General features: G+C 35.9%; 1 pseudogene; it reads right to left on the reverse strand.

The window, feature by feature from the left end:
• LOC132113384 (usherin-like) overlaps positions 1–25,012 on the reverse strand; it is a 219,745-nt pseudogene that overhangs the window by 115,171 nt on the left and 79,562 nt on the right.

A 25,012-nucleotide genomic window follows, 5' to 3' on the forward strand; every position in this document is an offset into this window, starting at 1 on the left:
ACATTAACCAAGAGGTCAAGAGCCAAGCCTCCAAGTCCCCAGCCACCACCACTTACTGTAATGCAATCGACCGCAGGATATACGGCCCTGCTTGCAAATTAAAAGGGAATTAATTCCCCAAGTTCTCACCTCTCCTCTGGACCAGATAGACTTCTGCCTTCACAGGAAGAGGAAGAAGGGAGACGTGTCCATAACCTCCATAACCTCCATCCTATCCCAATCTAAAGGGCTTGAAATGCAGCATCATAAAGAAATCATTCAATAGGCATGAATTGCCCCAATGACTGGAAGCCTACAAATGTACCTATCCTCCATTGCTTAAATCTTCAGCTGACGTTTTACATTACTGTGCAAGTGGAAGAAAAACACACTCAGAACTTGTAAAAATGACCTGTTTAAGCAAAAATAAACATGCTTAATGAATTTATTTGAGCTCCAAGCACTAAACGAATCATTCTCTGTCATCTACAACTAGCTCAGCCTTTTTTTTGTGTCAAATCTTATAATTGCTTCCAATTGACCTATTCTGCTTTCGGCAGATTTTGAAATTAATTGCCGCATAAGCATCCATCTAATTTTTTAAGAGCAGGAGTTTTTTCCCCCTTTTTCAGCTGGGAGTGAGAAATATGTAGCCAAAACTCTTTATTTCCACAAAGAGATAAATGGGAGGGTTTAGAGACTAAAGCATATATAACGGTTAAAAAGTCACTTTTTCCCTGAAGCTCTACATAAATCACAAGAGTAGTCAATATTTAATAATGCTAGCCTCGGTCCACAGTCCCTTGATCACCCCTGTCATGTGTAATAGCCCCCACTCTGATTTTTTTTGACATAAAAGCTTGGCTTTACTGCAATACTAACATGTAGAGGGGTCATTACTGATCGACATTTCCCTTAATCTGTGATAGCCAGCCACCCGCCAATAAATTCTTCAGCAATCCACTGGGAGAAATAGCTTAAACTTCTTCTCTCCTGGCACAAAAGACAGAGAGCGAGAGAGTGAGACGCCTGTGGATCTGACCCTGCTAGCCTGGCGCGAACAAACCCTCCCTTCTCGAACAACACACTCCACGATAATACAAAAATAAACAGTGCTGAACCCTCTGGAGCCAATGATATAATCAAAGAAGCCAAGAAAAAGCATAAAAATACTACTTTACACTCAGCGTAAGCTATCATCTCCATCAGAGGTAGCGTTGTGAAAATAGTAACAACAAATACGCGCGTGGCAAGGCAAAGGGAAAACAGGAGTTTGGTTGGAAGAGTCCACTGGCAGTGATCTCGCTCTCTCAAATCAATCCCCCTGCACATCATAATCTTGCTCTTTCTGCTCAGAAGAATACTTCAAAGCTCTTGCTCTATGAGAGGGGGGACGTGGCTGCCTTTGTGAGAGGTCACTTCCATCTGCTTGTACTGGGAGATTACAATCTTGAGTCCGTAAGCTGCTCTTCCTGCTTGTCAGATAGCTACTTTTAAGTCTGGATGGGCTGCACACTACCTCAGATTGGCCTGCAAGCTGAAAGGATCCATAGCAAACCGCTGGTATATTAAGTTACAGATTCAGCAGTATACAACTCAAGGATACAATGAAAGAAAACTACGGGTGAATGGCAATGGTTACTTATTCATATGAGAAGCAGAAGTTGACAAAGTAAGGCCAGTGTCTATCAAAGTTACCATTTAAGTATAATATACAATTTAAAGTAGCTTGTTTGAAAATGTCTTCATACTTTATGTGTCATTGACCAATTAAGTTCTTTACAATATTTTGTTCTCAGAATTTAATTAATTGTGCCCGATCATAAAACTCTGCATTAAAGGAATAGTTTAAACCAAAATGAAAATGCTGCCATCATTTACTCACCCTCATGTTTTTTCAAACCTATATAAGTTTCTTTCTTATGTTGAACACAAAAGAAGACATTTTGAAGAATTTTGAAGAACCAAACAATTGTTGGTCCCCATTGACTTCCATAGTAAGGAAAGAAATACTATGGAAGTCAATGGGGACCATCAGCTGTTTGTTTACCAGCATTCTTTAAAATATCTTCTTTTCTGCTCAACATTAGAAAGAAATGCATAAAGGATTGAAACAACATGAAGGGGAGTAAATGATGACAAAATTTTAATTTTAATCTTTATCATCATCATCATCATCATTATCATTATCATTATCATTATCATTATCATTATCATCATCAAAAAATAAATAAAATAATAAAAAACAGGGGAAAAATCATATCAGAAAACACAATTGTCTAAATCAGTTCTAAACCACTGTGACCTCACAATGAGTTTAAATAAAAAAATCTATGTAATTCAATAGAAATATTCATAATAATAATACATTTACCTTCAACCTGAGAGTAGCAAACGTCTGGTATATAAAGTTACATATTCAGCAACATATAAGTCAATGACACAAAGAAAACAACAGCTGACAAATTTGATTCTTATTTATCCATACTAACAGCAGAAGTGTATACACAGTAAGGCCTGCATCCATCAAAGTGGCCAGCTGATTGCTTTGTAAGTGATCTCTCGCAAATATTAACGATCAGGTGAGCTCAGCTTAATTAGACGCTGACAGAGTAATGTGGCAGTCTGAGAATCAACCTCTGTTTTGTTTAGTTTTTTCACAAACAAGCACATTATGGGTTATAATCTGCTGATGGTGGATGATTATGTGGTATAAAAATGTCAATGTATTAATTTAGGTAGGCTATAGTGAAACACACATACTGTAACATGCACACACAGGTCTGTTGGCAGGATTAAATGTGTAGAATCTGTAAACTGTACAGATGAACTCTTGATTAATGGAGAGAGACAATCTATTCTATTGGCCTGGCAGACAAAAAGAAGTGCTGACACATAGAGGTGCAGGTCAGTCTTTTCATCTGAGACTGGCTGGACTTTGACCAGGAATACACAGAGATTTGGATGCCTACCAGCAGGATATGTGAAAGAAAGAACAGGGGACACAGGGTTCAGCATTACACTCAATTCATTCACATTCTGACAGTATATAAATGCAAATTGAATCTTGAAAATAGATAAAATCAGCCCTATGGAGCAATACAAGAAAAAGGTTTAGTTTTGTGCTTTTTTTATATATATATATACTGCCATTCAAAAGTATGTGGTTAGTATGAGTAAAATAAAATGTAATGTATAAAATGTTTTTAAATGAACTCACTTATGCTCACAAATGCTGAATATATTCAATCAAAAAACCTAATAATGTGAAGTACTACTATGATAAAATTTTTTTGAATACATGCTAAACTGCAATATATTCCAGTCATAGGAAAACTGAATTTTAAGCAAACATTACCCCAGTCTTCCATGTCACATGATCTTTCAAAAATCATTCCAATATCCTGAGATTTCATGCTCAAGAAATATTCCTTATCTATGTTGAAAACAGTTGTGCTGTTTAATATTTCGTAGGAGCCATGACTCTTTCTCAGGATTCTTTGAAGAACACAAAGTTCAAAAGAACAGATTTATACAGAAATTATCAATAAATGTATTTACATTTGATCAATTTAATGCATCTGTGCTGAAGAAAAGTATTCAATTATTTAACTGGCCCCAAACTTTTAAATGTTAATGTATATTTATGGCTTTTTGCCACTTTAACTGGAATTGGAAGTGTTGTGAGCTCGGCTAGAACTTGCATTACTTGCATGAGCAGCACGGCTCAATAATACTAACCATTAGATAATGGTCCCATTAAAACTATATATCCAATAACACAGACATTAAGGATTCATGTTCAGTGTGTACTGTACAATGTTACTGCATACTTGTAATGTGTTTGACAAGCATCCGTATCTGCATTTCCGTACCTCCATAGAACCTAAGTGATTCATGAGCTTGACAAATTCACAAAGAGTGTATTTTCACCCTCACCCTCTCATTACGGCCAACGTTTATGCTTTAACAAGCATAAGGGAAGCTCCAGCAGAGATCAGGGTGGCAAGCAGTGGGAGATTCCTTTTGAGTGTGCGATTACGCTTTTTAACAAACCTGTCCACTCTCATCCCGTGAAGAACGAGAGGAGAAGATCGTGGGTGTCCTCCTCCAGCCCTTCTGGCCTGTGATAGCACCCAGCAGCCAGCCTGAGCAAAATGGAGGCAGACAACAATTCATTTAAGCGTATTACCGCGCAAGCAGGGTATGCTAAGGTTCGCTGACCTTTCAGCATTTTTGTTTGTAAACAAACAAAGGGAAAACAGTAGATGTCAATACAAGCAGCAGAGGCAGCATACAGGGAGGCAGTGTTGCATTTACTCGAAGGAACTGAGGTAGGGGTGCGGAGGGGTGAAGGGAGCAGTTAAGTTTGATTTACCTGGCCCGTTGAAGAGGACTGTGCAGGTCAGGTTGCCGCTGGGTTTAGCTGGGGCCTCCCACTTGGCTCGCACTGAATGTGGAGTCTCGCTGAGGACATACAGGGTCACATGACCATCGGGAAGCATCTCTGAAGTCCAGCCTTCAAACCGAGAACAGAAAGAAAGGTCATGTCTGCTTAAAAGTAGAATTAAGCATGTAGGTTTAATCAAAGTCAGCATTAAATCTAAAGGATCCAAGGATGTTTTAAATATTTCATGGATTTTTATTGTCATCCCAAAACATGACACACAAGCTCTTTTGACACATGAGAAATTAAGCACTGATGTCCAGTTAAAACCACTCACACACGAATACACTTGCGATAGCCAGTCATATATACACACACAGACACACATACACGCACACACACACACACACATTTTAGTCAAAAATAGTTTGTCTTTGTTCAATCAAAATGTAATAATTAGATCTCTGTATGAAATAATTTAGTTTTTCTACTTACATTACAATAGTATATGTGAAACAAAAAACAAAATAAAATGGGTTTTGTTAAATATTGTAATTGTAACAAAAAAACAAAAACAAAAAAAAATCACATTACTGTAGTAAAATAAATTGTTCAAAGGTTTGGGATCAGAAACATTTGTAGTTTTTAATTAATTTTAAAAAATGTTTTCAGCAAAGACACATTAAATTGATCAAAAATAACAGCAAAGACTTTTACATTGTACATTTTAAATTTACTTTATATTTCCCAACATAAAACTAAAAAAATAGAAAAAGTTTATTTTAAATGTTAATAATATTTTACTTTTGTGATCATAAAATAATATGTATATTACTGTACATTTGATCAAGTGCAGCCTTAATAAGCAAAAGACGCATTTAAAAATAATTTTAAAAACTCTTGACCCATAACTTAAATAGTAGTGCAGGTTGAAGCCACAATTCACCGTCTTAACTGAGATTTTATATCAAACTCACTTAAAAGCCATACTTTGAGGCAGCATTACGAGATATTATTTTAATAAAAAAAAAAAAAAACTGAACAAAAAAAATGTTTTAGATAAATAAAAATTCACAGCCGGCTCTTTTTTTCTCTCCACCATCTGTCCACTAAATGATCGGGTACTTACCCTGACACCACAGCTATCAACTTCTCGCTGCTTGCTCCAACTTTTGCTGTGTCTGCAGAACTGGCCATTTGACTAAATATTGCACACATATTGGAAAAATGCCCAAATATGGCCCATCAAAGCAGTAACCAGCCCAGAGTGGCATTTATACCAAATGTCAAGCGTGAGCAGAAGGTGCTTTATTGAACAGAGTGAATCGATCACCTTTATGATGTTGAGCTGCCATCTGACATGCAGAGGAGGCATTAACATAATGTAAATGTGGTGGACTCTCACCAGGAGCCGCGCAGGCCTGCACACGGAAGCTGTGGAAGCTCCACGGGGACAGATCACCGACCTCGAAGCCCATAAGGGACAAATTCTGCACCAGAATGCCATCCATCCAAAGACCATAGCTGCTAATCACACCTGTGAGGAGGAAATTAATAAACGTTTGGCATATGGATGTTAGCTGTGCGATTGTGTACATGGTAATACAGGTTGTGCTATATGTAAACCTCGCGCATAATCGAGAATGCAACAGATGTCCCTAAAGTACCAAAATAATTGGTATTATTTTATTATGGTATTATTTGACTACAGTCAAACATACATAACCTTTAAGGACATAACCTAAACATCAACCAAAATAAAATAAAAAGAAATTCATTAATAGCTAAAAATCAAAAAAGAACACGCGGCTTTCACTGTTCTTCTGCTGTGAAGGCTAAAATTCACCCTCCATCATGGACCCTTATTTCAAGACACATTTTTATACCCAAATACTGTTTGCTCCACTGATTTCCTCACATGCCCTGATGTAAACTGGCCATTTTGTTTAAAGCCCTCTGTTAAAGCCGACCATTAGGGAAAGAGTGCTGTAAAACATGTAAACACAGCCGTATACTGCTTCTGCTCTCTTTATAGCTGCTCACGGGACACACCCCTCAAGATGGTCCAGTCCGTTAAAAGGTTCAAGAAGGACAACTCAGTCTGGCCCAGTGCACAGTGAAATAATATGAACAATTACACTCAGCTTTAAATAAGCCTAAAAATGCACAAATATATTTATTTAATGTATTATAATATCTGAAAAAATACTTAATATTTGTGCATTTATTAACATTTTAATTTGTAACAATTTTATAATACTACACTGAGCAGGCCTTAAGATGGAAAAAAAATTAAATAATAAGCTGTGTGTTTTCTATAATCATTGATAAAAGGATAAAAATATATATATATTTTTAAACAGCATGCTATTAAAATGTTTATTTTAACATTTAGCATTTAACATTCAGAAAAGATAAAAGTTTTTGTTTTAAAAAATATATATATTTTTTTAATTCAGTACTTTGCTTTGAAAAACCCTAAAAATATACAATGTAAACAATTATTATTAATTAAATAAACAATTTAACTACGTAATCTGCAGTGTTCAATCAATTGTGCCTTACTTAATCATGTTTCATCATAATATAATATAATATAATATAATATAATATAATATAATATAATATAATATAATATAATATAATATAATATAATATAATATAATATAATATAATATAATATAATATAATATAATATAATATAATATAATTATTACAGGAATATTTCTTATAACATTTATCATTTATTGTACTATTTATTTGGAATTATGTATAGCAATTTAATAATAATAAGCAATAATTTGTTATAATTAAATAATCAATATTTTTGATTAATAAACAAAAATAGTAAATAATTTATTCAAAACTGTCTTTCTTTACATAAAACAACCTAATTTATATAAATTATTATAAATACACACTTCTTTAATACTTATAAATAGAGTAAGTGTTAACTGAATGGCTATTCATGTTCACCAAAATGCAAAAAGTGAAGCACTTTTCCTAATCTTCATCTGCTCTTAAACGCAGGGGCCCCAGTGGTGACCCCATCCAGTGCTCAGACTGAGTGAATGAACCTGCTGCTGCGCCCCTGCCATCCGCTGCTAAAGCTGCAGTTCACAGCATCAGTCAAAAGGGAGCACTTTTCATCCACTTAAAACACGGCACCCTCCTTTCCTCTGTTTCACTCTCTCTCGCTCTCTCACACGCTCCTAGTCACACCGCCACACAAAGTGCTCTTCTTTTCCTGTCCCCTTCTCTATGTGCTAACCCATCATTAAACATGAAGCACCCTTAACTAAACGGTCATTTGGAATATGAATTCACCTTTGCCGGGCACTAGTTTTAACCCCACTCACCGTTGGGGCTTGCGAGGGGGGGTCCAGGACACATTGAGGGAATGTGGGGAGAGTGACAGGATGTTGGGTGAAGGCACTTCCTCCAGTGAACTCTCCTCAGTGTGGGTGACGCTGGGGTCACTGAGGGTACATACACCTCCCATGCAAGCCTGCAGGTCCCAAGACAAACTTTAAATGGCATCATCAGTCAAACATAAAACATAAGCTTTAAAATGATTTTAAATGAAAACAGCTCTGAATATTTCTCTATTCCTTGCAAGTGTATTTTTTTTTAATTTGGTTAATCAGATGATGAATTAGAAGACTGTAGTACTCTCAGCTCCATTTAGCACATTTATCAAGGTGAATATTTATATTTAATATTTAATATATTAATACTTTTTTGAATAAATACCCAGCATTTTCTTTTCTTTTCTTCTTCTTTTTTTTTTTTTTTAAAGCACAGGAAATATGAAAAAGGTAGACTACTTCAAAATGACTTATATACTGTGCAATAATTTTATATAATTCGTTCCCTCGATGTACTAAAACGTGCACACGATTACTATTTCATTCCCTCAATTAGCTAAATTGTCTGCAACAATTTACAAATTCGTTCTCTCAATTTAAATCGAGGGAACGAATTAGTCAGTTGTATGGACAATTTATAAATCGAGGGTACAAAATAGTAAATCGTGTGCATGATTTAGCCTACTTTTTTCCCTATATAATAATAATAATAATATAAAAATAAAAAACTGGTGGTATTCTGTAATAATTTATATGATTATTAGTTTCTTTGGCATATAAATAATACATTAATCACTTTTTCAAAATGTTTTTATATGATTTTCAAATTTATATTTATATAAAATTTTAATAATATGAGTTTTTCAAAACAAATAATAAATTTAATAAAATGATAATACATTTTGTTTAAAGGTCTGAATCAGTGAGTAATGGAAGTTTAAAGTTTGTGTGCTGAAATGACAAACTATTTTTACAAAACATTTTATACAAAATTCAACATGCCTATTTAAAGCCTCATTCTAATAAATTTACTAAAGGAAAAAATTAACTGAAAGCCTCAATGACATGATATTCTGCTTTTCTCCTTTAGATGAATGTATGGTAAAAGAGTGAGCAGGAACGCACAGCTATCTAAAACAGGTAGGTTGATCCAGGGATGAGGTTCCGCACTGTATAATCCTCAAAAAGCTCAGAGCTGTTATAGACGACGGCCTGCTCTTCTCCTAAGGCAGACTGGTACAGCGTGTAGAACTCCAGCAGACCGTTCACCTTCACTGGAGCAGCCCACCTGAAGAACACCAGAGACAAAACACTGATATCCTGTCACATGACCCCTTGTACTTCCCCTATGAGAGCTGCATGTAGGCCCAGCAGCAACAGCAGTCGCAGGTAAACCAGTGGACCACCCAGAACCTGGACAGAGTCTAATAAGCCTGATCATGATAACTCTGTCCGAGGATGTGCGGACAGAAAAAGGAAAGCCTGGTGGGTGAGCGTTTCACTTTCTAGCTTGACTTTCTAATGGCTAAATTTAGAACAGAGGACAATGCTATCTACTGAGGGATCTATCTGAAAGACAGAATCACACAGGACGACTGAGAGGAGAAAAGAAACTGAAACTTAAAGAGAAAGAGTTCTTCATCTTTGTGTGTATTTTGCTGTTCATGTCTGATTGTTTCAGATGCATTTTCTGATTTGGAGATTATTAAAGTACAATTTTGTAAATATTCTTATATTAGGTCACAGGGCTGACAGATATACATTTATTTGACATTACTAGCCCTGTAAAAGGTCATGAGACTGTTCAGTAACTATAGATATTTCTAAAAAAATCTTTTTAATTAGTGGTTTACTTTATGAAATCAAGATGACAATGTTGACATTTAATGACATTCTTAACAAAACAGTGGTTAAAAAAGAGACAATTCATAATTTAATTTAATTTTGAAGAGCTCCCTTCTAGATAAAGAAGATTACATCTTAATTTTTTATTTATTTTGTATTGTTATTTTTTTTACTTTATATTACTTTAAAGTGGAAAAATATGGAAAAGTTAGTAGGACGGCAACAACCTATTGTCAGCTTTAAACTTTTATATGACACATTGCCAACTAAAATCTAAACAGACATAAAAAATAAAGACAATATACTAGCATTTTATTTCTATTTATTTCTTATATATAAACAGAAATTAGAAACACAAGACAAGGACAGATCCAACAAAAAGAAAAACAACAAGGACAAAATACATGTTACTTGATTTGCATTGGTGTTTTGAGTAAAATGCCTATATTAACACAGTAAAAGTGTATATTGTTATGACAATTTTTTCGCACATATATGAGGAACACAAATAGCACCCATTTTGTAAAATGACCCGTATATCTCTGTCAGAATTGAGTGGCACATCTGTCTGAAGAGTTGAGTGTCTAGAGGAGACAATGTCCCTGTTGAAGGTAATGGTTTCAAGACTGAGACATGGGTTTAAATCATCTTTGTTGTTTTAAGAGGGAAATAGGACAGTAACCTCCTGTGTGATGAGAGGAATCATCAAGCGTCTAAGTGCAATGAGTTTGACCTGATGATACTCCAACCCTCTTTGTTTCCTTAATTTAGTACAAAGCTCACAAGGGCCTCCTGGTCCACATGGAGCAAACACACCCGCAGGTGACCTTATTCATTATTGTGATTCATTTAGTTTAGGCATAAATTAAATTGCATTTTAAATGGCAAACGACAACGGCCATTAAGACATTTCATTGCGTAATTGATAAGCAGTTGGATATAGTATTAATAACATGGCATTTTAAGCAATTATAATACTTGATCAAAGCAAAACATTATTTTTGAGCAAACTATGGGTATAATACAAAAAATACACATCATCACATGCTGTCTGTGTATTTCTTTAAATTCTGAATAATAATAATCAAAAACTTTTTGTAATTTTTTGCTGACACTTTGGTACATCATTGTGCATTATTTTATATTGTATACATGCACTATTTAAAATATATAAATATTCATGTTCTATGGCTAATGTTTTTTTTTTTATATATGAATCTAAAATGTCTTTGCCATTCAGTTACTACGGCAACACAAAGAAGTTTGGTTAATTTTGGTTTTAAAATAAACTCTTCTTTTGAACATCACTGTAAAGGTAGTGAGAAGTTAATGTCTTACTGAGAGCATTATTCACATTTATTCAAGGTGCTGTATACTTTCACGCAGCATTTCTGCTGATATTCTATTTGTGCATATCCTGCAGTCCAGGGCCTCGCAACCTTTCTCACAGGCAAATCGCAACACAACAAAAGAGTATTGAACACATATGATCCTTCACCCTCTCCTATTACGATTCTGCTAACAAGGCAATACCTTTCAAAGGCACTGTATCCACAATTAGACCCTGAGAGAAAAAAGGAGAGAGATATCATCTGTAATGTCAAATTACAATGCTGCCTTTCTCTCTCCTCCCCAAGCTCTCTCTCTCTCTCTCTCTTGCTCTCATTCTCCCTCTATCATCATTGCAGCTTCTCGTCCTATTCAAATTGAAATATCCAATGGAAATAAAGCAATAACCATTTCCCCCTCTTGGCGGATGAAGACAATAAATAAGGTGAGTTTCCCTCTGAGGCGCTGCCGTCAGGATAGAGCAGACACATAATGAAGTTATGAAAATCGGTGATGAGACAAATTGGGTCATATACATCTTTTTAGTAAATGGCTTACAGAGATCACAAGCTCTCCACTGCCATTAATGCAGAGGTAGCAGGAGAATAAAAAGAAAGGGCTTGTATTTTTTTCCTTCTTCAGTGCCTGAAACGAGCATAATTGAATGAAGGCTGTTGAGGTGGGCTGCTACACTGCTGAAGACGAGAGAGAGAGAGAGAGAGAGAGAGAGAGAGAGAGAGAGAGAGAGAGAGAGAGAGAGAGAGAGAGAGAGAGAGAGAGAGAGGTGGGGGGATGTTGTGGATCCAAGGGGTCAAGGTTTTGTTGGTTAGCTCGGCCCCCATCAACCCCTGCTGGAAGATACTTTTACTACACCATGACAAAAAACCTATCTTTCTCCACTGAAAACCATTCAAAAGTATTCTGATGAGATATATTAAAATAAATATATAAAATATAGCGATTGATATAATCTTTAATGATTTTGAAATAACAAAGGCTGCATTCATTTATTAAAACCATTCAGTAAAACCAGTATTATTGTAAAATATTACAATTTTAAATAAATGTTTTCTATTTTAATATATTCTAAAGTGTAAGTTATTCATGTGATGGCTAAGCTGTTTGTCATTCTAATTAATTTAATAATTAATGAACCTCATTAATCAACTAAGTATTCAAATATTTATTATTATCAATGTAGAAAACAGCAGAGCTGTGTAATAACAAACAAACAAACAAAAACACATGTTTGTTACTAATTTGTTACTTTTTTAACATTAGAAATGCATTTACAACCCCTTTTATCAATTTTTAAGGCATGGTTGCTGAATAAAAGCAATAATTTTTTTTTTTAATCTCAACCCTAAACTTTTGAACAGTATTGTACATAAATAATATTTTTCATATATTTATTTAAAGATATGTATTTTAGTATAGTATTCGTAAACAGCAATTATTTTATTATATAATTATTACATTATATAATGCATTATATTTATATTATACACATACATTTTATATCATAATATATTCTAGTAGAGGTTTTACCAGTTCCCAGTTCATTTTGAAGCCACAGATTCTTTATAAATGCATGACTTCACAGCTCAGGATAGTTGCTAGTAAAGGGTTTGGGACGGCCAATCACAACTGTCATGACATCATTTGCCATATTTACTGCTCACTTTATTAGTCAAAACATCCTGAGCACCGTTAAGCAAAGATGGCAGATTTTAAATTGCATGCTTTCGGGGAGACAACCGAGCGAATGCCATTGAGATGAATGGGAATGCTAAGGGATAGCTCTCTCTCTCCAGATATTACAGGCCTCCTCGATCTGCCCGGTAAAGGTGGAGTGGTGTGAGTAATTTAATCGCCGCTTTCTGATGGCAGTGAACTGGAGGTGGATTTTGCCACGGTGTAGGTGACAGCTCAAATATATATTCTCCTCGTGGCCCTTTCCTTCTCGCTCTCTCCCCACCTGTGATCATTCAGTAAAGTGATGACATTTTCTTTCTGATGGGAAATGCGCCGGAGCGCTTCTGTCATCTCTCTTGGCCTAAAACAAAGTGTACATAAGTTCAGTTTCCCCATTGCCCCTTACTCCCTTTCAGTTCTCTCTCGCTCTTCTTCTATTCTCTCCTCGTCCCCTCGTGTTGTTGTGTGGCATGGTGCCCTCTCCAGATAGTTCTTAAGTGATGGTGATGGGGCAGCTGAAGATGAACCTCTAAAGGCTTTCACATAGATTGCTATAGGCCCAGGGTGCAAGTTGCTGGGAAGAATCTTGTGCGGACTCTTTTTTCCCCCCTCTTCTCTCACTAAGTCAAGCAGCGGGGGTCAAATGCTGGAGGAAAATCTGCATTTTAAACAAGCCGAAAGAAGGTCGGACTGTTCGTTTTCTTATAGTTCAATGAGACTGTCCTGCGTGGGTGCAGGAGTTGAGCATTAGCCCCTAAATCAAGGCCTGCTCCATTGCTCCGTTCCCCTGGTTGCTCAACTGCAGCCAGAGGACACTCAAAGACAATAAGGACAAACAGCCAATGGCATGACTGGCGGAAGGGGCGTACTTTATGATTATATGGAAAACACTCAGTTGATTAATGCACCCACGCTGTGGATAGGGACAGCTTCTCAAATTTGACATACGGGTTGGTCAGATAAATCGCTTTAGTGTGAGATTTTTGTGGTGTGGACTTTTTTTTTTAAACAGGGGTTACATTGTATGTTCAGAGGGTTACGATTTGACTTAGAGCTTAGTTTTAGTATAACGGTAAAGAATAACAAGACCTGAGATGTGTTTCGTCCTCTCACAGGGAGCAAATAGCTGTCACCTCATTAGCATATCTCTCTGATAAAACATTGTCATATTAAAGGTGAGAACGACTACCTTCACTCTCATTCATGCCTCGTTAGTGTGCATGTGTGCGGGACATCCAAGGACGGACCTTGTGAGGGTGGAAAACAGCCTAAAAACTACTTTGCCCTAAAACACATGCCCTAAAAATGCTTAAAAAAATCCCAGAATCCTGCATCTGTACAGGCACTCAACATCAGTTTATGAGGTTGAATACACCAACACCTGGAAATTGCAAAGAAATCATCATTACTATAGAAAATTATGAAAAAGTGTAAATAAAAAACCAAAAAACAAAAAAACAACCTTCCATAAGAATTGAATAAAAATAAATAAATATTCCACAGAGAAATATTATTCTGTCTTAAGTTTAGTAAAATAGGTTTAATGCAGTGGTAGAGTTCATCTGTTTGTTACTTTTAACTTTTTTTAAAAATGTGTATTAATTCATTTAAGGGTTGATAAGATGTTTTAGACTAGTACTTCCCCTAAGGGGAAACAAAGTCATACAAAACAATCAAACAAAAGTATTTAGGAACAAGAATATGGACAACGTGTTTAATGCAAATGATCTGCAGAATGTGCTACAGATTTTCAAATTTTAAAACATGAATGAAAAACTATTTTAAATACCTTTTTTTTAAATAATCATGAAACTTAATTATCAATGGTAAATTAACCTAACGGTATAATTTTAAAATCAAATTTGGGACTTTATAACCTGCACAAGTAAAAATAATACCATAACAGCGAGATAGGGCAATGGCTATGGTAACATATTGAAATGACTGAAAAAAAGAGAATGATTTACATTTCAGATACAGGTTTTCACACACACACAAAAAAATATTTTATAAAATGATAAACTTCACATTTCAGCCTTTAAACCATTTTTAAGAAAAGTGATGAGTCAAAACTATCAATTATTATATAAATTTAAACACTTATTATCAATCAGTTAGATTAGTTAGTAACATTAAAATATTTCTTAGTATTTAAGTTGTATAGATTTTTATAATGCATTAACATTAGCTTCTTGTTGATCCACCAGTTCACATTTACAACTTTTTGTAAATGTGTTTGTTTGCTGGGTAAAAATATGGGCCGATTTTCACTCTGGTCTGAACAAAAACAGCCGACAGATGGCACTTTCAGAATGGCAGAAATATAGAGTTTCACATTCAAACTCCCTATAATCAATAACGCTCTGCAATGCAGCAGATGTGATATTTACCAAAATATTAGAACCTTACAGTCCTTTTAAAATAACCTTCAATTGTAATCAAAGTATGATTTCATTATCTTTAGTTGGCATGTGTATTCTAGTCTGAATTTTTGTCACTTTGTATTGGTCACAAACCTACAGAGATCAACCACTTCATGTAATTTCAATATGACCTGAAAGATGTGATCTAATCTTTCATACTGAAGTATTTTTACATGTTTGGGTTCTTTATGTTGTTGTGATGATCAGCAAGCTCCTGGCACTCACTTCCTCACACATAGCAGCCCCTGCTTCCACATGGCTGGAATCATTTGATTTGTACTGGGAAACCAGAGTCGCAAACACTGCCTGAGAGTGGTGTGTTTCAAAGGTTTCTTTTGACGGGAAGGAGGATCTCTCCTTGAAGCGCCTGAAAGGAGTTTACTGTCAAGGAAGGAGGAATAAAAAAGGTGTGATATTCCAAAATCACAGCAGGGGCAGCTTGGAAGCTGAGCTAAGATGTCCTGAAAGAAATTGGAATCCCCGGGTTTGAGTGTGTCGGGGTGAAGGGGAGGGGACGGCAGCCGCAGCAATGCAGTGCTCCATAGCTTCTTATCACATCAGACCTCTGCCTTTACAACGACCCACAATAAATACGGGATACCCCACCGAGCAGACTGAAAATAACATCCTGCTGCAATGTGTCTTATGAGAAATGCCCTTAAAGCCTTCAGTAAATTTTTTGCTTTGGCTTGGGGTTGTAATACATATGTAGTCAGGCATATCTTTAGCCATTCAGGAGAGAAGCTCAGGCCGATCAAAAGGAAGGAGATGTAAACGGAGACCCCGGTGCGGTGCCTCTGAAGGCTTTATGGCTCTTTACACAGACTCAATGTGATATGCGCTCAGGTATTTCTCTCTGAGCGTGGACTGAGGACATTGACTTCAGCGTGACCTTTGTTTATGTGGGTTTGCATTGGACCAGCAGAAACAAGACAAGGTTGAGTGAAAAAAGAGCTCACATCGTGACAACATCAGCATCGGTTAGGTGCTGCAATAAAATGATATTCGGATACATGGACGCCCCAATGATTACACTACGGCAAGCTGTAATTTTCAATCTGGATGTGGAATAAGACCCTGCTCTCACTGATTTGTTGGTACCATTATAAAACATTTTTTTTTCTTTTACTTGAAAAACAAGCTGATTATAATTTTGAAGCCATGAAATGTTGGGTTTTGATCACTCTTTTTAAATATGAAAATCTTGAATCTATACCAGATCTTTAGATATATGCTCTGGTTAAGCTTAGATAATTGTGCTTTTTATTACAATTGTATTATATGCATCTACATCTTTATAATATATACACAATATATTTTAATAATTTTATCACATTTTAATTAGATTTTTCTGTCATTTTAACAAGATAGAATGTTTTACCAATAAGTAAAATAAATTATTAAATAAAACAAAACAAGTATGTTTTATAAGACAATAGTATGTATTTTTTTCTACTTCAAAATGTCTTTCTTTGCAGTTGTTCTTAAAACTGACTAACTAGCAATATCTGGTTGAAAAGTTGTTTCCACACCATTTTTCTTTATTATTATTATTATTTATTTTATTTTTTTTTACCAAAAATAAGTCACTTCCTAAATGATGATGCCATTAAGGCATCATTACAAAACAATACAAAATACTTTTATTCTATTGCAAAAGAAAAGAAATGTATCTTGGGTTCCACTAAAACATTAAGCATCACAACTGTTTCCATCATTGATAAGAAATGTTATATTTTATTTTAAGGTCTCCTTGTTACAGTTCTAACTATACAATTAAGTACTGAGTAATATCATTTAACAACATGTACATACTATAAGGTCTTGAGTGTACTTTGTTGAGCACCAAATCATGAAATTAAAATTTCAGCTTTGACCTCAAAAGAATAAATTACCTTCAAGATCTATTAAAATAGAAAAAAGTTAAAACAGCTTTTTATAATAAGTAAATACCTGTATATAAGGAAAAATAAAGGAAACTATGTATTTGTAAAAGTCATGAGGTTTCATACATGCTTAAGAATTCCTTTCAATCCTGTATGTGTGTGTGTGTGTGAGTGTGTAAGGGGAGGAGGGGGCTGACATTCTGAATGATTCATCTCAGTGAGAATATACCTGTCTTGAGTGTAAATTGGCCTTTTGGGGGCTCCATATCATTTAGGCATGCTTTTCACCCCGGGTCAAACGGCGGCTGGAGCATTGGAGCCTTTTAATAAAACATCTCACAATGTTCGTGCATTACCGTCAAGAGCAGGGGCTGCTGCTACTCGCAAAAAGAGCACACAGGGAATAGAATAAAGAAAACAAACAACAAACAATGGCTGGTTGTTGGCCCTGTCTCCACTGGCAAGATGAAATACAGTAATACAAGTGACACTCTTAAGAGCCGAGCATCTGCTCCACCTATTCACTGCAGGATATGATTAAATCAAGAGGAACATGGACAGCCATTCCCCTTGTTCATATCTGGCCCATGCATCCACCATGTGCTCTGAATGTTTTTTTCTTCTTACTTTCATAAAAAGGTAGCTTGTGACTTCTGCATTGCATTGTTTTTTACATTTCTGTTCTATTTTCTTTTATTTCTAATCACAACTGGTAAACTAAAGAGAGAATGTTTTGAGTTGCTTAAAGGGGACATATTACATGGATAAAGGATACACTTTTTTTCTGTCCTTACTAGACATTTTATTAGCAAACTAACCCCCTCACCTGGTGAACAAGAGTGAACTAGGCCAGTACACAGAGTTTATCCAGTCATAAGAGAGGTCACTGACATATACTGTAAACAACCTGTTCAGTTCTAGGGGTGAAAAAAAAACTGACTGGTTGTGTAAAATGTTTCTGGCTAAATATACCTTTAACATGGACTACAGGGGGTAAAAATAACAAAAAAGCGTCTTCTTTGAAAAGGCAAGTTACACATCGAAACTGGACTTGCTCTGTGCACATTTTTGTTGGAGATATCATAAGCAAATTCCATCCGGCTCTGCATTTCATCCTTACAACATGACCGTTATAACATGTATGACATGGTTCACAAAAACTTCCCTAGGAAGGTGCTAGTTGCTCTTTTGTCTTTCAAATGCTAATCAACCTCTTGTTTTAGTTTTCTTTTTAAATTATTGCATTTGATCTGTAAACATGGATAAATAAACCAGTAAGAGCATTTCCTGGAAAAAAGGTTCTGCTGTGGTATTTAATGTTATGGCACAAATGCTGTTTATATAGTTTAGCTTGTACTGAACCCAGAACATTTCTTTAATGAATGAGTAAAGGTCACAGATCAAGTCAATGAATACGTGACTGGACACTTTCCATTCAAGCAATAGATACCAGGTATTGCTTACCTGTGATATTGAAGCTGGTCATGTTGCCTTTCAGTGTTTTAGAAATATTTAAAGAAAACAATAAAATGAAAATATATTTAAGGTTCTGCACCATTTCAGGTCGCTAATCAATGAAACATTTGTGAGTGGCAAAGACTGCCTCAATGAGCAATTTAGGTCAAATGTGTTCTGATCAAGAGTACCTTAAGAATGAAGTTGCTTCTGTAAGTGATATTAAAACAATGTTAAAATTTTCCCTCGTGGAGAATCAATACTGTAATTTGGGTTAGTAATCAACAGAGATGGGACCAAGTCACACATGTGCAAGTCTCAAGTAAGTCTCAAGTCTTAACCTTCAAGTCTCAAGTAAGTCCCAAGTTTTCTTTTTCTTGGGCAAGTCAAGTCAAGTCAAGTCAAGTCACAAGTTATGTCAAGTCAAGTCAAGTCAAGTCCTGTAGTAAGTCAAGTCCAGTCCAAGTCAAGTCACCTTTTTATTGTAATTTTACCTGCAGAATCTGATCTTAATAAAGTTAAAAGACAAGATATAAGTAACAGTAAATTAAAATAATTTGGATTTGCATTGTAAATACTCATGTTCAGTAAAATACATCATGGAATCAAACAAAATTGTAACCTCATAAAATGATTTATTTTTCACTTCTGCCAACAGAAATGTTTTACATTTTCAACATTGAGTCCATAAAACAAATAACAGCTAAACATCCAACAGACTCCTCTCTGAACACCTCCCCTCTCTCTCTCTCTCTCTCTCTCTCTCTCTCAAACGACGTGACATGACATGACATTCGGCCAAGTATGGTGACCCATACTCAGAATTCGTGCTCTGCATTTAACACATCCGAAGTGCACACACACAGAGCAGTGAACACACACACACACACTGTGAACACACACCCGGAGCAGTGGGCAGCCATTTATGCTGCGGCACCCAGGGAGTAGTTGGGGGTTCGATGCCTTGCTCAAGGGCACCTAAGTCGTGGTACTGAGGTGAAGAGAGAACTGTACATGCACTCCCCCCACCTGCAAATCCTGCCAGCCCGAGACTCGAACTCACAACCCTTCGATTGCAAGTCCGACTCTCTAACCATTAGGCCACAACTTCCCCTCAAACACAGTTTACATACAACATTAAACTTTCTTACATTTCTCCTCTCTCTCTCTCTCTCTCTCTCTCTCTCTCAAGTTCAAGTTGCTTTATTGGCATGACATGAGTTACAGTATTGCCAAATTTAGCATTTAGATACAGAATAAAATATGATTACAATAAAATACAATAAAAATAGCAGCAGCAGATAATATTTCTAATATTAATAATAGTAATTGTATAGAATTAAGAATATAAAATAAAACAGTAATATAAATTATCCCTTTCGTATGGTGTGTATGGTGTATAAATATTTAGCAGCTATTGTGACTGCCGTCTCATTCTCTCCAAGTATATAGAGTAGTTTCTCTGAGTCATTTAGAGACAAGAATGAAGGATTCAACGCTACAAACTGTGGGAAGAATGTTTTCTCTTGTAGTGCTGTATTTGGGACAGACAAGAAGGAAGTGTTTCTCATCCTCTGTTTGATTCAGCTCACAGTGTTTGCCTCTCTTCTCTCGGTAGCCAGGATCTTTTATGTCTACCAATCTCTATTTCCAAATAATGATCACTGAGTCGATATTTTGAAAGGATTTGTCTTTCTTTTAATTGCTTGAGTGATAAGTAATTTGCCAGTTTTGTGGTTCTGTTTAGGGCCGAATAACACTGGAGTTTGGTTTGGAGCTCAAATTAATTTTTTTCATTTTTCATCATAATTATACTTCAGATTTTTGTCAATTAGTTTCTGAGTGTTGGGGTTGTGATTGGAGTCAGACTCAGTTTGGGTTTCCTTCATCAGGTGAAGCACGAGTGTGTTTCTCTCTCTCTCTCTCTCTCTCTCTCACACACACACACACACACACACAATCTCTCTCTCAGAGTACATCCGTAAGTCATTACCTCTATTACAAGGTATTGCACTTGCAAAATATAAGATTCGAGAGTCTTGTCTGCAAGCCGAGCACGATGTGGCCTATCCCACCATGTATGCGCCACCGGTATGCGCGCTCATAATGGAAGCAACGCGGTCGCGACGCGCACGCGGTGCGACACGCTCGACGCCTCAGGGGCGCAACTGCCCGAGCGCTTTGGAAACAATGAGAAAGCGGCGCGACTAGCGATTTCCATGCGTTTTTAGGCGCGAATTATTGACGACAAAAGCGATGACCCTCAGTACCCCTCAAGCTGAGATGTTGATATGATGTGATATCTGATCTAAGTGGGCGTGGTCTGCGTAAGGTAGACAGGGCATGACTGATGATGTCATGACATGACAACGCGATTCTCAGCCTGCGCTCCAGCTGAGTAATCAATTTTATTTTAAAAAAATAATTTATATATTTTATATTCAAACTGAAAACATAAGGGTCATTCTTCAATTGGGGTGGCAAATGAGAGGCAGAAATTTTAAAAATGCTTGTTTGTTTTCTTTTAATAAAATGTATTGCTATGCATTTAAAATTAGTTTAATATTATATATCCATTAAAATTGAAGCTTAATAAAATTTAGATTTTTAAATAATTTGAATCAAACACTGGTGAAACAACCACTTATGTCTATGGTGTTACCAATATTTGAAGTAAAATTTTGGTTTGTTCTAAAATGAGCAGGGATATGCAACTTTAGGTAATAATTAATAAATACATAAATTACTGTAAGGACTCGGTTGCATTGATCATTTAAATTTAATTTTTCAAAAGAAATGTTTAATTGTTCATCTTGGCCCCTATTTTTGCCAAAGAAGAATTGTTTAGTTTTTTTTAAATGTGTATATACATAAAAAAAGGCAGGAAAAATGGTATGTGTTACTTTTATAGTCTTTATTCTAAAATATTAAAACAACTTTACAGTCTAAAAACATTAAATTATATGATCAAATGGCTCTGAAGGAAAGAAATTTCAGATACTTTTTGAAGTAACACCACAGACATAATATAACACCACAGACATAATATTGCATAAAAGGTTTAACAATTTAAAGTTTATTGAGCAAAATACTGAAATTCATCATGAGTAAGATTACAAGAACTATCTTCTCTGATAAAAGAACATTTAGAGAAAAACTGAATAAAAAAATTATTAAAACACTACATAAACACTGTTTCTCACAGTGAGTGTTTCTCACTCTATCAAAAAATTGTCTGCACAATGGATTGTGCTGCAATCACAATGCGTGATATGTTTCAATAGAGAATACAAAAAAACTGTCCACAGACTTGACACAAAACATTCAAAAAAATAAATAAAATAATAAAAAAAATCTGAACATCTTCCGTGAATAAATCATGTATCCACAAACTCATTTAACACAAAACACAAAAAATGCAGAACATCTTCAGTGAATAAATCATGTATCCACATACCTGACAAGTAGTGATGGGATTTATGGCTCTTTGAGGGGATCCGGATCTTCGCGATCCGTTCCTTTCAAAGAGCCGTTCAAAAGAACGGCTCTTTTGGCTCTTTTTAAATATTTAGTCAGTTTTAAGAAGCCAGCTTGGGGGCATCTCAGTTTATCCTGGAAATAATCACTGGGAGGAATGATGAGGTGAGATTTGTAGTCAAATAATTAAAACTCAGATATCACACACCAATATCTGAGTTTGAATTATTCTGAAATATTGATTATTACCTCATTTGTCATGTGTGGACTATATTCCATAGGGTTGCACAAATCCCTCTGCTTAGACAGTGACATCACTATTTTGGATTTACCTTTAGTACAAGAACATTGTTATCACACAAGAACATTTTGATAGAAAACAAAAAATATTTAAAGTAGATAAAATTAGAATAAATAAAATGGAAATGTCTACATACTACATACTATTACTACTGTAAACTTTGCAAATAGGACATCAGCCCCTTCAAGTCAATGAACAATAACAAAGTGGGCTGCAATGAACATGCACAACTAATAACTCATATCATCACGCTATAAAGGGTTGGCCTGCGCTGGGTGCGCCCCTCCCCCTATAACTGTTCTGTCTCGCGGAGGAGCTCATTTGTGTGCATCTGTGTGAAATACGCATAGGAAAAAAGAACGACAGAAAGAACGGCTCCCCTCCAGCCGCGACTCGGCTCCCATCGTTCATGTTTATGAGCCGTTCAAAAGAATCGGTTCGTTCGCGAACGTCACAACTCTACTGACAAGAGAGATACAATTATGTGATTATGGCTGTTCTATGTGTTTTATTAAAAATACAACATTGCTGGTTGTATATTGTCTGTGGAGTTACTACAGAGTTACTATAGAGTCTGTGGTGTCTGTGGTGTTACCAGGATAGGATAACACCACAGACAGTAACACCACAGACAAATTAGCCTAAATCCAGACTTTTCTAAAATGGAGGCTGCCATCATGATGATTGAAAGATCAGGATATATTTTGGAGATATGAATAAACATGCAATTATCAAAATTTTGATTAGAATTTGTAAAATCTGCAAGTAATCAACATAACACCACAGACACTAATAAAGTGCGACACATGAAATTGTCAGGAATTTAGCCTACTTTAAGAAAATTAATAAGAAAGAATGTACTCACCATGCACCCCTCAGATCAACCAGCACCTGCAATGGCCTTTACACACAGGAAGTAGGCCAAATAGATTTCCCCCTTTTCTTAAAGGGACGACGTCCATTGATGTAACACCACAGACATGAATTTGGGGGACACTACTTTATTCTTAAATATTACAAAATATGTATTTTTAAAAACAATTTAATAGAATTGTACATGTTGAATTAAATCTATATTCACAATATAACCACTTTATTTGTGTTAAAAATTTTATATTGTTGCCATTACATTCTATGAAACCTCTCTGAGGTATGGCGGGAACATGCATATTTTGTTACAAAAGTAATCTTTCAAACTCAATAAAATATGTATTTTAATACAAAAATGTAATTATTAATAGTGCAAAAATTGTTTTTATCCTACAGAATACAAAAATGCAACAACAATTTTTTTTAATGGTATTTAAAGTTTATTTAAACTGTTTTAAAGTAGAGGGACACCACTTGCCACCACAAATGAAGAATGACCCACTCAAGTCATTCAAGTCATCCTGTCTCAAGTCAAGTCAAGTCCCGAGTCTTTAACTTCCAAGTCCGAGTCAAGTCTCAAGTATTTTATTTTTTGTCAAGTCAAGTCACAAGTCATAAAAATAGCGACTCGAGTCGACTCGAGTCCAAGTCACCAAGTCACAAGTCCCCATGTCTGGTAATCAAGTCCACATCAGATCGATTTTTTCACTCCGCGATGACCCATAATGTCATACTATCCTTTAAACAAGGCTATTTAGCCCAACATAGATTAAAACGCTATCTACATTTTTCAACCTCTGTACTCACTGCAAAAAGAGAGAAATCTGAAAATATCGGCCTAAAACGAGCTCATTTCATTTTGGTACCGGCTCTATTTCTACAATCAGACAGAGAAAATAATTGCTGCTGACAATTAATCTGTCTTTATTCTTGCCGTTTCATGTAGGAAAAAGGCTCTCAGGCAATAGACATGACACTTTTTTCCTCACTGACTGAGGGAGAAGGTTCTTTGTCTTGCCTGTGCGGTCAGACAGATGTGAAGGCAATAAAGAATGAGCCCGGAAGAGTTGAAAGAAAGCGAGAGGAATGATGTTTGCTGCGGTGCGCTCACGCCACAGGAGCGAGCCTCGTTGGATTGAATGAGAACGGTGGAAATGGGCTCCACAATCAATTCTTTTTAGCCCAAACTGTCTTTAGATTTACTTCTCTGCTTGAGTGAAATGAAGAAGCTTTCATTAATCTTTCAGATGCCTTATATTAAGACAAGGCTCTCGCATGAACAATGTAACAGCAATTAAAAAGCCCATAAATCTGCATTACAGCTATTAAAGATGCATGTCATTAAAGGGGAAAGAGTTCAATCCCGCACTTACCCCTGTTCCTAAAACCACTCTCTCCAAAATCAGGAATAAGAACGAGACGAGAAACGAGAAAAATAAATAAGACGGAGCAATTATAGCCTGGCATTGTACTTTGTCATCAAATTAGTTTGGAGTTTTCAAGCAAATGGCTCGGTACTATTTGAGCCCCTCTCGTCACTTTTATTATTCATCAAAGAAATGTGGGAGTCAGGACCTTCTAAATGACTTTACCCTCTTGTGGAGTGCTGAAGCCGGTGGCGAACGGGCTCTCTCTGCACCCGGCCTGAGTGCACACCGTTAGGGTAATACTGTAGCTGCTAAAAGGAGCCAAGCCACTTAAAGTGCCTGCGAAAGAAGAGAGGAAGTGAACGTTTCAGAGAGCAAGAGGCAAATGTCATTCTTTTCTCTTCCATATTTCAAAAAGTGGGCCTCCCCAACTCCGCTTCCTAAAAGACTTAATGCAATGGCTTTTCAAACGCAGCATAATATAACCATCACTTCTGATAATAGGTCTGGATTTAAAAAGGTCTTTATTATCAAACAGTAATATCTCCTATTAATCAGATGGATGGAAAGTGATACAGCCTTGCTGTTCAGGATATAGGACACTAATGATGTTATTTAATGGATAAAGTG

This window comes from Carassius carassius, chromosome 32, assembly GCF_963082965.1.
Source record: "Carassius carassius chromosome 32, fCarCar2.1, whole genome shotgun sequence".
Taxonomy (NCBI): domain Eukaryota; kingdom Metazoa; phylum Chordata; class Actinopteri; order Cypriniformes; family Cyprinidae; genus Carassius; species Carassius carassius.